Raw genomic sequence first — 15,532 nt, 5'->3', positions numbered from 1 at the left:
TTACTTTGTGTCAGTCACTATTCCAAACACGTTATAAGCATTCATTCATTAAACTCTCGTAAGAACCCATTTTACAGGGAAGGACAATGAGGCACAAAGAGGCTAGATAACTTGACAAAGGTCACACAACTACTGGACTGTGAAGTTGAGATTTCAGTCCGTACAGTTGGGTTCCAGAGGCTGGGCACTTACCCAAGTACATCACCCTGTGTTTAGTGAATATATTCTTTATTGAATGCTTTTGGTCATATATTCCTGGACTCAGTAGACCCTTTATTGAAAAATACAAGATATTTTGAGGGAGAGAAGAAAAAGCATGGTCAATACATTAATGGTAGAGTGGAGAGTGTTTGAGGGCTGGGATTCCAAACCTCAGGCACCACATTGTCAGTGTTCAGTATATGACCTCAGTCTTATGTATAAAGCAGGAATGCTAAAATGGGAACTTGCTTGGGCACTTAAAAGTGTTAAATGAGATGAAACATGTGAATACATTATGAAGGCACTTTTAACTGAATACAGATAATAGTGAATGTTATTCATCTTAACGCCTCATATGACCTGATAGGTCTTAGAATTCTATAGCACACTGAAGGTGCTTCAGTTCTTCATGTAAAATTTTGATTTTATGGCTTTGAGTGATACATCTCTATTGGCCATTCCTCATTCACAGAACATTGGGAAGGGTATACTCAGATTTGCTAGATAAAAATCCTTGGAGTAAGCATCATCTAAAAGGTGACCTAGGGAGTTCCCATTGTAGCTCAGTGGGTTATGAACTCAACTAGCATCTACAAGGGTGCGGGTTCTATCCCTGGCCTCGCTCAGTGAGTTAAGGATCGGCGTTGCGGTGAACTGGGATATAGGTCGAAAACACGGCTCGCATCCGGCATAGGCTATAGCTCTGATTCACCCCTAAAAGCAAAAAAAAGTGAGCTAGTACAACCTAACCAAAACAACAACAACAAACACAAATACCCCCCCCACACACACACACCCAAAAGCAATAACTACAACAGACTCAGAAGCCCAAAGATCAGAGAAAGTATCCAAGAAGGATTTGATGAAGAGGTTGGAGCAGGGGAGCATCATCTAAAAGGTGACCTAGGGAGTTCCCATTGTTTAATATGGCCATCAACCCAGCAGAATTCAGAAGAACTGCAATGGAGATACAGATGGATTTATCTTTTTCTAATGAGCAACTGGAAATAACCTAAGACTTGGGCAAGTTGCCTTACTTCCCTAGGCTTCTATTTCAAAACTGTGAGGAAAAGGTGATCATGAGTCAGTCAACTCTAATGTCCCTCCTAGCTTTACACTCTGGTTTCTAAGCTCCTTCTATGATTCTCTCCGAATGCATGTGTCATGAGTTTCTAAAATCTACTTTTTCTTTTAAGGTATCCATTACCTCTGCTTGCACAGGGTAGTTGCCTTCTTGTGAAATAATGTATCAAGATAAGTGTGTGTCAAAATACAATGTATATGTTACATATCTAGAGAGTAGAAGTGATCATCAGCACAATTCAGGCAGCTTTTCCCCAGCTCACTGGTCTTACTTGATGACAGAGAAAAGGCCAAATTATTTTGTGACAGAAGGAAAAATGGGAAGGGAGAAGAAAATAAACTTAATTATCCAAGGTCTTTCCTTAGAGAAGTAATCATTTTTACCCTCCTTGGCTGAATTACCATGGTCCCCAATTTGGAAGAATTTGTATCTAAAAATTGGGCAAAAATTGGTCTGCACAGAGTTTGTTAATTTTCTTCAATGAGGCCTTGAATAAAAACCTGAGGATTGAATAGCTGACTAGCCTTTGTCTAATACTGCATTGAATAAACTATTACACTAACATAAATATAGAGTGGTAACAGGAGATTGATCAACTTTGGTAGAGAATTTCAGCTTTGATGCCAGAAATTCAAAATTCTCCTGGCAGAAGAGAAGGATACACTTAATGTTTTCTGGAAGAAACATGCAAATTACCTCATTCTTAAACACTCCCTAGTGGCCATTATTATTTTCTTATCCCATTCCCAAGTATTACTCACAAAGTGGTGGGAAGGGATGACCAATTTCTTAAAATGCTCTTGACAGTGTTTGGTGTTTATAATGTACATTGTAGCCTTAGCTGAAGGCCAGGTACATTTACACCAGGCTATTCATACTTCTCTGGCTTTGCTCTTTTCTTCTCTTTTCTTTTTATTTCTTCTATTTTCTTTTCTCTTCATTTCTCTTCTTTCCTTTCCCTTTCCTTTCCTATTGCTTCCCTTTACTCTTTATTTCTTTCCTTTTTCCTTCCTTCCCTCCCACCTTCCTGCCTTCCTGTCTTCCTTTCAGCATAGATATTTTAATTCACTTTTTAAAAATCAGCTCTACATTGTATGAGTCATTCGTCTTACATCCATTATCACTGTGCTGGCCGTCTCCCTGGAAGGCGGCCATGAAGCTGTCTCTGCCCAGCTCTTGCTGCCCTAGGACTTATTTCAGGAGACTCAGCATCTTGGCATCTTAGAAGTTAGATGGCTCTAAGCCTGCTCTGCTAGGACTGGGACCCTGGGAAATCACAGCTCTTGGCCTCCCTTTTCACATCTGTAAAATCATGGAAATGAGGGCATGAGAAGGTAAGAGCAGACAGCACTCTCTCCCATCTCCCCTGTCCTGCGGTTCAGAGCTTCCTTTGCTGAACATCCTGCTGATGCCCGAGCATATCTGCTTGAAAAAAAAAAAAAAAAAAACACTTTGCTATCAACATCCAACATTTTCCTGAGTGGAAACATGTCACCTCTTAGACAAGCTCCATCTTCTGCCAACTTGAGATCTGTGCTATTGAATCCACTTATTTTCCTCTTACATTTTCTCAGTAAGTATCAAGGCCTGCATAGCACTTATTTCCTTGAAATGACTGTTAGAAATAATGGATCAAAGAACAAAATCATATGTTGCTGCTGAAATGTGTGTGCCACTGAAGTATTTTTTATTTCAGGATAACATATATAACCTTGAATTTTAAGTTCAGTAGAACAGGCAATGTATTTGTTTGGAGGGCAGGACCATTAAAGTCAACTTTTTTTTTTTTCTTGTTTGAATTGGATAAAATTGTAATATATCCTTGACGTCACAGTAGCACCCTAGTGGTTATCATATTGCATTAGTTACATGAGTTTTCAGGGAACATTATACAGTATATACTGCCTCCAGTAAATACACTAGTCATGCTTATGGTTACATAGTCAGCGCCAGGAAATTTAGGATGACATTCCCTGCAGGTTGGTAATTCGACCCATTATTTATATTGGTTTGATTTGAAACTAGATGAGTTTCAAATATTTTTGAAGAGTTTTCTAACAGAATTCTAGAAAAATTAGAGAAAGAATATTTAAAATGGATTAAACATCTTTAGGCTTTTTTTTTTTTTTTTTTTTTGATGTCACCTAAATTTTGTCATCAAGTCATGTCATTGAGAAAGTCAGGGGAGATCTTAAGCTGAACATAAGGTACAAACACATCCCATCTATAAATTGAAACCATCCATAAATAAAAGTCTATCTTGGGTGTGTACTTACAGCCTGCTCCAGGGAAACAAAATTATTCCAATTCTTAAAAAATGGAGAAAAAAAATAGTAACAAGGCTGTGATAGAAGAGTTGAAGCAGATGTGGAAATTGTGGAACATCATCTTGGCAGTTGAAGTAGCCTTACCAGCTGGATGTCTTCTGAAAGTGGGAATTTATCATGTTTAAGCCAAAATACAGAAGTCAGGACTTGAAAATGGTTGTCATAACAGCACAAGACTTTGATGCAAACACTAGATGATTGCAATGAACTTGACTGATAAAGTCTGTGTTGCCATAATGAATTAGGACTAGATTTGTCTGAGCTTCTAAATTAACTTCTTGCTCCCAAGGAGGACAAAGTATTTCATTTCCTTTAGCCTATTTGCCTCATAAGAAAACAGAAAAACAAAGAGGCTGGTCATTGAACATTCCCCTGAGTGATGCCATTTTGTTTTTTTTGTTTAATAATCTGCAATTACCTATGTCTCCCCAGAAGAAGGTCCCCATACCTAGTGTCCAAGGGAGGCAGTGCAAGCACAGGGAAAAAAAAATAAAAAAGGTCTGTGGGTTTATTTGCTTGTTTGTTTGTTTTTGCTAGTTTAGAAATGGTATCTGACCAGGAATGGTTGCACGGCCTTCTAATTTATAAAATGGATGCTTCTTGGTTCACTAGATTGTTGTGTTAGTTAAGTGAGATATTGCGTTGGTTTTGTGTCCCTGGGCACTTGGTGGATATCAGCTTTTCTTTCTCTTCCAACTCAAGCTGCTTGCTTCTCTGTCAATCATGAAAACCATTGTAAGCAGTGTGAAGAACTAGTCACTGTGTGACTAGGGGAAAGTTATCTAGACATGAAGGAGTTGGGTTATTAGGAGAGGCAAATAGGTTTCAACTCTTATGCATCCTTTCCTTTAGTAGATCTCTGATCCTTTGGATTATTTTAGAAGCTGCGGTCTGGCTCCACGGTCTGCTAGCAGCAATGCCAGCCATGCATTGTGAGGAGAGAAGGACACACGTGGGTCTTGGTTTTGCCATTGCTGGACTAGATGAAGACCAAGACCACATCTAGAGCTATCATTCTGCTCTCCTGTTTGCACCATTTATCAATCTTCTTTGTCTACTTCCAACTGTTTCCACTGCCCTAGAACATTCTAAATCTTCTGGAATGTTTTCCAAAGGTTTTTTTTTTTTCCCTCATTTTCCTTATGATACTCAATAGATATCTTTTTCCTTTTTCATGCCTTATGTGAGGATTTATCTGAAAGTAATAATATCATGTCACTATTAGAATGTAAGCTTCAAAGGGGCAAGAACTCCAGTTGTGAATGTTTGGAGCAAAGTAGGTGAGTATCTGCTGAATCAGGTAAGGAAGGACCCTGGAAGATCTCTTGGCTTGAGAATCTCAGACAGTGACCTCACCACTTTAACAGCACATTGTCTCAGAAACAAAAATTTTTTATGCATTTCATTTTTTTTTATATTAAGAAACCTCACTGAGTGATACTTTCCACACTCTGTGGTGACAGTGAATTATCCTGAGTTTTCCTGTTCCTGAGTTTTCATGTTCTTGACAAACATGATAATATTACTTTCAGATAAACCCTCATATAAGGTATGAAAAACAGACAAAGCTATCTATTGAGATATCTATTGAGTATCATAAGTAAAATGAGAAAAAAAATTCTGGGCTAGAGTAAATGCTAAAAGTCAGTTCCTAGGTTTAGAGGCCAAGTCCTTTGATGATGCGTTCCTGGGATTGCCTTCCCGGAAAGGTATTTGGAATATGCTAGATGATTCATTACACCATAGACCTCAGCCTTTATTTTGCTTCCCAAAGACAGTTTCTGGTCGATTACAGATGTTCACTCCAAGATTTTCACTTTCCCCTCCCTGAGACTTAGTGCTGAAACATTGTTGTACCCTAATGGCAGTGGGAATTCAGAAGAAAGAATTCAAAATGATACAAAAAAAAAAAAAGGCATATAATGGTGATGAGGACTAACTTATACATATGGTTTTGACAAGAAATTATTAAATATAGGAATTACAGTGTCATTATTCTTTGGATGATCATAATATGACTCATCATTTATGCCATTGGATTCAATTCAGCTTAATCTAATAAGAATGTAATGAGTGCCTGCCATAAGCCTGGCTGCGTTAAGTATCACTGGGGTACAAAGAAGTAGAAAATGTGATGAGGATAGGCTGTTTGATTACTCTTTTGTTAGGGTTCATTTTCTTAATATGTTTTTGTTGAGCTTATATGGAGGCATTAAGTTGTGTTGAGCCACTATAAGAATTATCATTGCCTTTTTTTTTTCTGGGAAAATTGTCCTGAAAATATATAAATTTAGAAAATAATAAAGTATATATGTATTTCATAAGCAATAAAATTTTCTAAATAAATATGCAATGCATAAATCCATATTTTTCTACCATGAAATACATAACTTTAAGGTCCTAATAATTAATATATTTTCTACTGGTGTATGTTCCAAACAATCTTTAGAAAATAAAATCAAATAGCTCAAGAAAAAAAAGTAACAGCGGTTGCTTATTTTGCAAATGGACTTGATGAGAATTCCTTTTTTGACAAGCCAAAGAGATATTTCTTGTGCCTTTCATTAGTCGGCTTTAGTAAAGTTCATTTTTTAAAATTTAAATTGTCAGTCATTGTCTAGATGCAGACAGATTCGCAAAGGCATATGTTTTTAAAAAGATAGCAGGCACTTTTGTGAAGTTGAAATTTCCAACCCAATTCAAAGCTTTTGGCATTGGATTAGCATATTGTGCTCATGTTCACATTCATTTATTCTTGGCAGGTTGCAACTTCCTGGTTTTTTTTGGGGGGGTGCTAAAAACCTTTAGTTTAAAAAAAAAGCTAAAAAAACTTCTAGTTTTAAAAGAGACTCACAAGGCTTTTGAATGTCAAATGGCTCTTACATAAAAAATATCTGATGAGTTAAGTGTAAAAAAATAAGAAACATATGGATTAAATTTCATTGAAAAGGCACATGGGCTTAAAAATTAAGGAAGAAAGTGCTTGGCAAAATGTGGTTTTGGTTTTGCCAAATCCAGAGTTTGAGAATAGATTAAGACATTGAACAAACCCAAAACATCCCTGGCTTTAGCCATCTGCTAGCCTGCCATCTACAAAAGGCCTTCTAAACCTGTTGATGACACCCAAATTTGCAGTGTGGTGTATCCTAGTGCCTTTGTGGGCCAGCTACCTGGATTGTGTAAGTTCACAGCCCCAACCTTTTAACAGATTTGTTATGACAATACCTCTAAGCATAAACTTTTAATAAGGAAGGAATTAGTCTGAGACATGACTATTATTAATTCAATATCTGTTATATTTAAATACACAAAGTAAGCATTTATCAAACTATACATTATAGTTGTAAATGTTAAACTCGTTTTATATAAAATTTAATGTTGTATGTGAAATTTAATATTTATTTGAATGTTACTATATTTAAATATTTTACCATATTATAGTACAGGCTATTTATGTTCTTATGTACTTGGGCATATCTCATATAACTTCACTCTCTGATCTACTGAAACACCTTTTCTGTTCTCTTCTGATGCCTAACATTTATAACATTATCATGGCTAGCTACATCTCTCAGACTTCAAATTCCTTTTGTGAGAATTTTTGTCTGATTTGAATTCTTATGTGTCAAAGACACCTAGGCTAGTATATCTAACATTAGATGAAATTTATTATATCTAGGGATAAATATCTTACAAAGCACTTTATTTATTTGTTTGTTCGTTTATTTATTTATTTATTTATTTATTTATTTATAGGGCAGCACCCATGGCATAGGGAAGTTCCCAGGCTAGGGGTCAAATCGGAGCTACAGCTGTTGGCCTACGTCACAGCCACAGCAACGCCAGATCTGAGCTGCGTCTGCGACCTACACCACAGCTCAGGGCAATGCTGGATCCTTAACCCACTGAGCGAGGCCAGGGATCAAACCCTAATCCTCTGGATCCTAGTTGGATTCATTACTGCTGAGCTAGGATAGGAACTCCCAAAAGTATTTTAATACACTCTTTAAAAATGAATTATTATAACCATCCTATCCAGAGCTATCTCTTCTGGGTTTCTTGTATCTTTAGAAATAGTATAATTTCATATTTGATTAAAATTAACCTATACCCACTTCTGATCAAGACAGGTTTATAATTAATTTCCAACATCAAAATCTGTATTTAATAAATGTGTATCAAAGACTATGCAACAGATATACAGTACATGATATATAGGGTTTGAGTTGTCTTTTTTCCTCTGTTTCTTCAAAGACAATGTAGCAATAAGTTCATATTCTGAGTAATTAGAACTACCCTGAAAACATACATGCTCCCACCCACAGTCAACAAGGCTTTTAACAAATGAGCACAGCTTCACTTTGCAAGCAGTAGTAGAATGTGCTTACATTTTAATTACACACATATTCAAAAGTTCCAGGCCTCTCTGTAATGCTGTCCACATTTCATGCTGGAGACACTTGGCCAAGACTCGATTCATATGTCCTACAGGGTTACATATGATGTGGCTCCTCTCCCACTGGGTTACACAGGATATGAGCTGGATCCTGGCGGCTTCTGAAACAAGAATGAGAGAAGCTCTTGTGGAGTGAATTTAAAGAAAGAGAAAACCTTTCGCTGGCATTGAAGTCACTGAAGTTTGGCATGTGGAGCAGGGAGTAGACCTTGGCTCACAGAACTGAGAGATAGCTAAACAAAGATTTGTTCAATTTGATAAACTCCCTGGCTGAGACTGCCTTGCCAACTTTCTTTCTAAAGCAACTTTTCACAGCTGAATTATAAAACCTTGAAAATCAAGGGTTTGTAATGGAAATGCTGACAGATGCAGCTAACATTAAGTTGTACCAACCAAGCATTGCTATCATATTTTATAACTGTCTGAGAAGCCTACAGAAAGGAATGGTACATTTGCTTTATGGGATCCATTTCCTTTGCTAAAAACTACCAAATGGCCTCATGATAGGCTCCTTCACATGTTAGAACTCTTGAGATAAATATATATATATAGATATAGATATCTCTCTCTATATATATAGATGTATGTATTTTATAAAGAGAAATGTTGAAACTACCAACTTCCTACAAAGCTTGAAAGCAACTATTGCCTCTTCCCATATTCTGGTTTCAAACATGATAAAGAAAACTCAGACCCTGCCCTTGGTGCCTCAGTATTCATTATCTCTGTGTCCTTGGAAAACTGTTCAACTTTTTAGCAATTTTACAAAAAAAGATATTCAGAGAGATGAACCTTCTTTGCAACTTTTGAGCAAAGAGAAAAATTTACTTGAATATCAAAGTGTCCATTGTGGGACAGTAAGCGAGAGAAGATTTTAATACAAAGTGTTCCAATCATCTTAAAGGTGGTATAATCTTTGTACAGGTATGTGAGTACTAATTTACATTTACACATCTTTTTGAATTCTTACTGCTTTTTAGTCAATCCTTAAATTTGATTTAAGACCAAATATTGACCATATTTCATGTGTACGCAAATTAGGTTTCATAAGCAATTGTTGGTTAAAGACCAAAGGAATAATTAGGAAGTAATTACTCACAGAAATAACAAGCTACGATGTTGCTAATCCTTCTACAATAGCTGTGAGTGGACACTTGGATTTCCGAGAAAAATGAAGAAGGTTTAAACATAGTTTAAGTTCTAGAAAAATCTGATGGATATCCGTTACTCTAATAGTCATGAAGGAGAAATGATTTCTCTGAAGGCAAAAGAAGGGCTGGTTGGTGAAACATTTGCCTTTTGTTCTTTCATTTTGCATAAAGGCCTTTACTTGGTTTGTGGGTTCCTCAACAGAAAGGAGAAGTTACAGTTAACAAATTAATGAAAACCAAGTGATGCCTTTGAAGAATTCTTAAGTGAACCTTAACCAATGCCTTGGGCTACATGTTCAATGTGAACAAAAAAATTAAGGTGAACTGGCCACTGCTACTAAGAGTCAATTGACAGAATGCATGGGTCATTAATTCTGTGTCCTTTGTTTTGTCAGTGTGTTTTTGTGAGGCCTGGTAAAGAAAGTAAAACCACTGAAGCTGAAAATTGTCTGCTCTGTAGCTCATTTCCCCTCCCAGCATGCACTGACCCAAGGGAGTGGGCTTCAGGTCAGCCGCCCCCATTTCCCTTCGAAACACTCCTGGCTCCTGCAAGTTTGATAACAGACCCAATGGGTTGGTGGAGTGGTTAATTCTTGGCAAGTTTGTGCTTAATCATATGCAGAATCTAAGCACCAATAAAAACAAGATGTCCGCTCACACAGTTTTATTGTATTTTTTTTTTTTTTTTTTTTTGAAGCAGGGTCTGTAACCTCGGTTTCATTCAATTACAGAAGGGGAGAGAGGGAAACTTAAATTGGTTGGTTCACCTTAATTCCCTGTCATGTCATTACCAATAATCCCTGAGGGCCTCCTTCTGGTTTTTTGTGCTATGAATGAGTGATATAAAATTCCCATAATATTGGAGTGGCATCCTAGGGTTCTGCTGAGCTTTAAACCACGTTTGAAGTCACTGTAACCAAAATGTGATTACTTATCAACAATTCTATAATTCTAATTCAATCAATACAATCCAGACTTGCACATTTTATTACCGCATACCTTTATTTAAAAACAGATTCTTAAGGATCAAAGTTTTTAAAAGCTCATTGCTATATCAGGCCACATTTTCAAATCCCAGCAATGCTTTTACAGTCCTTAAAGTAGAAGGCTATAGATTGGCCTGAATTAGAGTGAACATACTTCTGCCCTGGGCAAGGAGCCAGGCAAGCTTTGCAGATCTTAAGCAAGGAATATTTGTAGGTCTTGTTGATTGAATTGTTCATAGTAGTCCAGAGATCATAGAATTGTGTGTTGTTCTGTCCTTTTCTTCGGCTATTTATGTCTGTGTACTTTGCTTATCAGTAGCACTAGTGGGTGGCACTACACATCAGCCAGAGAAATACAGTCAGAGAAAGTTCTGTTATGAGAGTTTCTTTCCCATTTCTATAAGCACTCATTCTTCATTTATTTGACTTGGTAATCATTTTGGTTTTCGTTCATTCATTCATTCACTCACTCATACAATCAGCAACGATGCCAGGTCCATGGGTGGTGTTAGGTAGACAAGGATAAATTAGTCTGTAATTTAAGAAATTTCAATTTGTGAGCTTTTAGATATATAAATAAATATGATATGTTGTAGAATATATTGGGAGGTAGAACCTTTTGGGTAGGGGGAGCCTGGAACCAAACCTATTGGATTGGCCAATGAATTGACTACGGGAAGATGAATTGACTCGTATTAGTTTTCTAAGGTTACCAATCACACACACACAAAAAAACCCCACAGACTCATGGCTTAAACAAAAGAAATTTATTTTCTCATAGTTTCTGAAAACTCCAAATCCAAGAACAAGGTGATGGCAGATCTGTTTTCTTCCAAGGCGTATCTCCTTGGCTTGTCGATGGCCGCCCTCTCTCTGTGAACTCATATGGCCTTTCCTCTGTGTGTGAGTCCCTGTTGCCTCTTTGTGTGTTCACATTTACTCTTCACTTGAGGATATCAGTCAGGTTGGTTTATCACCCCCCAACCCCCATGATCATTTAACTTACTCAGTTTTACTGGTCCTAGCTCCAAATTCAGCCACATTCTGAGGTACTGGGTGGGAGTTAGGGCTTCAACATATGAAATTATGGGATGATACAATTCAACCGATAACAGTACTGAGAGAAGAGGTGAATGGAGAGATGTCAAATAGACATGAAATAAAAGGGTATTCCCTAACAATGCTTAGAAATGCATTCTTGGGAGTACCCCTTGTGGCTCACATAAGGATGCAGGTTCAATCCCTGGCTTTACTCAGTGGGTTAAGGATTGGCAAGTTGCCATAAACTGTGGTGTAGATTGCAAAAGAGGCTCAGATCCAGCATTGCTGTGGCTGTGGCTGTGGCTGGCAGCTACAGCTCCAATCAGACCGCTAGCCTGGGAACTTCCATATGCCATGGGTGCATGCCCCCCCTCCAAAAGAAAGGAAGAAAGAAAGAAATGCATTCTTGAACATGTTATATATCATGTGTAGAAACAATTCTAAGATCAAGCATTCGTGCCATGTAAATGTAGACTTAGTGGTTTTAGATAATTGCACATCTACTACATACAAATCACTGAGCTAGGCTTTGCTTTAGGAAGACACAAGAAAGTAGCCAAAGCAAATCATTTGGGGATCACCTAACTGTTGAATTTCAAAATCTTCATCAGAGGGTCTCAGTTCTAAGTATGCATTATAATTATCCTCATGGATTTGGATTAATTAGTTTGGAGTAATTTTCACAAATAGTTTTATGTGGTTCTAATGATGTTAAACAGTTTAAAATTTGTTTAAAATTCTGAATTCACAAGTAGTAAAAATAGTAGTAGCTAATATACTGTTTTTCTTCTATGGCAGGTACAATCCTAAGCTCTTACACATATTGTTTTATTTAATCTTCGTAATGATTCCACTGTAGGTATCATTGTAATAATTCTCATTTTAGAGAGTAGGAAATTGAGCAGCTTGGGAGAGCAACTGGCAAAAGTCACCTCGCTAGTATTGTATTGACCCAAGTTTTGGTTTAATTCATTTCCACCACATTTTTAACGAAGTAATTTAGAGAAAAGTGTATTTTGTATAGTCAGCTTTAGTGTCCAGAAATTTAGTTTAAAATTGCCAGTAATGTTTTTTTTTTTTTAAATTTCTCAGTGTCTAAAGTACTATAGCGTATCCATCACTTTTTCGTCTGCATTTTGTGGATTGTGAGTTAAGTACATAGTGTTTAATAAATGTTTATTGTCTAAATCACTAATAAATTTTAGAAATTCTTTTAAGGAATAAATTTAAAACATATTACATTGTTACAGTAGAGTCCTTTGTTAATCCTGGAATACAAGAATTAGGTAGATAGTTACCTTTTCTGCTGTACAAGGATCCTTTTAAATGGTAGGTAATTGCCAGAGCAATGGTTGTGTGTTTCCTATTATTACTCATAGGATCTGGAGCTAGCACCAGAATACATAAAGAACTGGTCTTACGTCTTTCATATAATGAGATAGCTTATTGCAAAGAACAACAGAAGTAAGAAGCAAACATATTGGAGGAGAGGTAAAACGCAGAACGTTAGTAGATGGTATTATTTCCTTGAGTTTTACAGGGAAGTGATAGGATTTAACATATCTCTAAGAGTGGTAGTAGGCTTGTGTGCTGCATCTTAGTAAAGAGTTGCTGTAACAGCTGTGGCTTGGGACGCTTACCTGTCCATGGAGCCTCTAGTTTCCACATCAGGCATCATCTGCCAGATAAAGGGCTTAGGAAGGTTGTCCAAATATAGTCTGAGCCTGAGACTTCTAGCTTCTCCCCTGCCCAATATTGTATTTATGTAGCTTACAATGTGTTTTTCTAGGGAATGGGATAACTTGTTCAATGGCCTTCTTTATTTACCAAAGCAAAAAATTGTTTTGTTCATTTGATAATGCTTTTAGATAAGTAATAGTTTTAATTTTTTTTTTCTCAGCTAGTCTCAAAACCTTCCTCTACACTATGGATTATTTTTGAAAATCTCCTATTTTAATTGTATGGTTGCTTATTATCTTTAAATCAGACTCAGGGTCTGTATCTAAGAAAGTTCCATTAACTCCAAAGAGAAATGTTCACTTTTATTTGGGAAAAAAGCCTTGGCAGACAAGTGGGGAACTACCAGATGGTGAAGGCTGTGCCACATGGATTATAAGTTTTTCCCTCTCTTCTTATTGATGTCTTAAGTTGAACATGTTCCATCTGTACACTTTCAATAATGAATAGCGACTTTTTTATTGTAAAGGTAACAAATTCCATATAGGATAAATTAATTCAAGCATATAATGAAATGTGCAAGACTCAATGCTCTGTACTGTGTAGATTTTGAGGATTATGTAGGGAAGTGTGGAAATCCAATACGATTTCTAGAGCAAAGCATATTTCTACTTGGGGAAGGCATTTAAAAAATTCTCTTCCTAGACCTCAATTTTTATTCTCCGAGGGATTAAAAATCTGAGTGATGGGATGTAGACATTGTTCGAATCCGATTTATCTTTTAACTTATTAGTTTTAGGAAAATGATCATTTAAAACTAATTACTATCCTATCACCCACAGTAAATTATTTTCCTATCACACAACTAAATAAAGAGCTCTAAGTCACCTTTCTTATGTGTTGCCTACTACCTAAATCCAGCTTGTCATATGGAGTATGTAGATAACATTTTAAAATTTCTTTAGTCCTAGTTTTGGTCTTTTGGAGGCTAACTCTTCTGATTTGAATTTTTTCTTCTATTTTGTGGCAAGGATGGTGGTTTTTCTATACCCAAACACTAGAATGACTGTTCTGTTGCTTTTTATGTATTTCATTATCAATGCTATTGTGATAACTAATGCCTACACTTTATAATAAGAACAGCAGATATTAAATTTTGCATATTTTAAATTATTTTGGCAACACTGAATCTTTCTTCTGTCTCTTGTTAAATCGGTACCCCAAACACTTCCAATGGAAAACCAATAAAGAAGTCATACCATTCTTTTATTGTTTAAGCAGGATTAAAATTTAAGCAGCTGTTTGGCTTGGTTACTACATATATTTTTAAAGCCTTGTTTCTTAGGGGGAAGGAGGTTGTATATATCAAGTGTTTGTGGCAATATGCTTTGAAATACTGACTCCTTAAATAGCTCAAGACCCTTGGTTTTAATTTCTGTTGTGACAATCTTTATTTTCTGTGACTGTTTTCTTTGGTCCCCCTTAAATCTGGAATTGGAAGTTACTCTTTTTTTTTTTTTTTGCTTACAGATAATTGAAACTGACCAAACTTGTTAAAGTCAAAACCAACAACGCCAGGCTTTATTACATGCTCCCGTGTTTGGTCCAAGACTCTGGGAGATTCTGCAAATGGCACAATTTATGCAGTGGCATGTCAGAAACTTAATGCTGTGATTTTCCTCTTCCTAATGGAGTATTAAGAATCTAAAGGACCTGAGCTGTTCACGTGGACTGAATCCCCACGGCTTGGGTGCAGAGGTCTCGCAAAAATTTAGTAAGTGAGAAGGAGAACAAAGATTCTTAGTTGGAGGGGAAAAAAATTGGATCGCCTGTGGCTGAGAAGCTGAGGGGGACAGGTAGGCACAGTGGGGTGCAGGATAATGAGGCACATGGCAAATGTGATGCACAGATGTTAAGCCAACTGTAGCTCCGGCTCCCAAAGTTGTGCATGCCACAGCCCCGTGCCTTGGGGCTATGTCTACACCAGAACATTTGGAGCAGTAAACGACGGCAACATTAGGTTCAAATTAATCTATTACTCCAGAGCTGTGAAATGTTGGTTGCTTGTTTCAGAATTACATTGCCTGTGGGTGAAATGTTTTAGGTAGATTTTAATGCAAGCTCATGGCTTGCTGAGGAGATTAAGAGGAGAAAGGGAAATTAGAACAGTTAGGAGAGTTGCGGAGGGGCACATTTCTGGTTAAAGTATATGAAAAAGTATTACATATTTCACGGGCAGGTCTGCTCTCCTGTTGGCCACCTGCTGGGACCGAAATATCCCACATCATAATGAAGGCAGGTTTGCAGAAGCCTTGTAAATACTTGAGCCCTGCAATTGAAGAAGGCAGACAAAGGGGGCTTTGGGGTCTCCTGGAGAATTTTGAGGGTTAGACCTGTCAGGCGGGTGCTCCAAATGAATTCAGTAATTTATTTTTCTGCACTTGTTAAGTGGAACATGTAAAATTTTGCATTCAGGTTTTTACCTTCATGAGTTTAAACTCCCGAGTAACAGGTAGCCTTGCAACTTTCCAGAGTATGTTACTGAGTAATCTTGTCCCCCTCCCTCCACCCTTGGTCCTTCCCTGATATTGGCAGGTCCATTTTCACAA

The 15,532-nt window shown here is 37.1% G+C and overlaps 1 protein-coding gene across 29 annotated transcripts in view; it reads left to right on the top strand.

The window, feature by feature from the left end:
* The window catches only part of MECOM (MDS1 and EVI1 complex locus), a 582,493-nt gene that overhangs the window by 404,968 nt on the left and 161,993 nt on the right, over positions 1-15,532 (top strand). For 5 of the 29 annotated variants that reach the window (XM_084990157.1, XM_084990148.1, XM_084990154.1 and 2 more), the window contains exon 3: positions 14,454-14,779. The exons of 21 other annotated variants lie outside the window; for them this stretch is intronic. The gene's annotated coding sequence lies outside the window, so the exon portion shown is untranslated. The remainder of the gene's footprint in view (positions 1-14,453; positions 14,780-15,532) is intronic. 3 more of the 29 variants (XM_084990147.1, XM_084990143.1, XM_084990149.1) reach the window with 1 other exon arrangement.

This window comes from Sus scrofa, chromosome 13 (genome assembly GCF_054392235.1).
Source record: "Sus scrofa isolate SSC_HxYL_T2T_F1_AM1 chromosome 13, Sscrofa_HxYL_maternal_Yorkshire_Landrace_v2.0, whole genome shotgun sequence".
Classification (NCBI taxonomy): Eukaryota; Metazoa; Chordata; class Mammalia; order Artiodactyla; family Suidae; genus Sus; species Sus scrofa.
The sequence above is the reverse complement of the archived record's forward strand: the minus strand, read 5'-3'. Positions and strand labels throughout refer to the sequence as shown.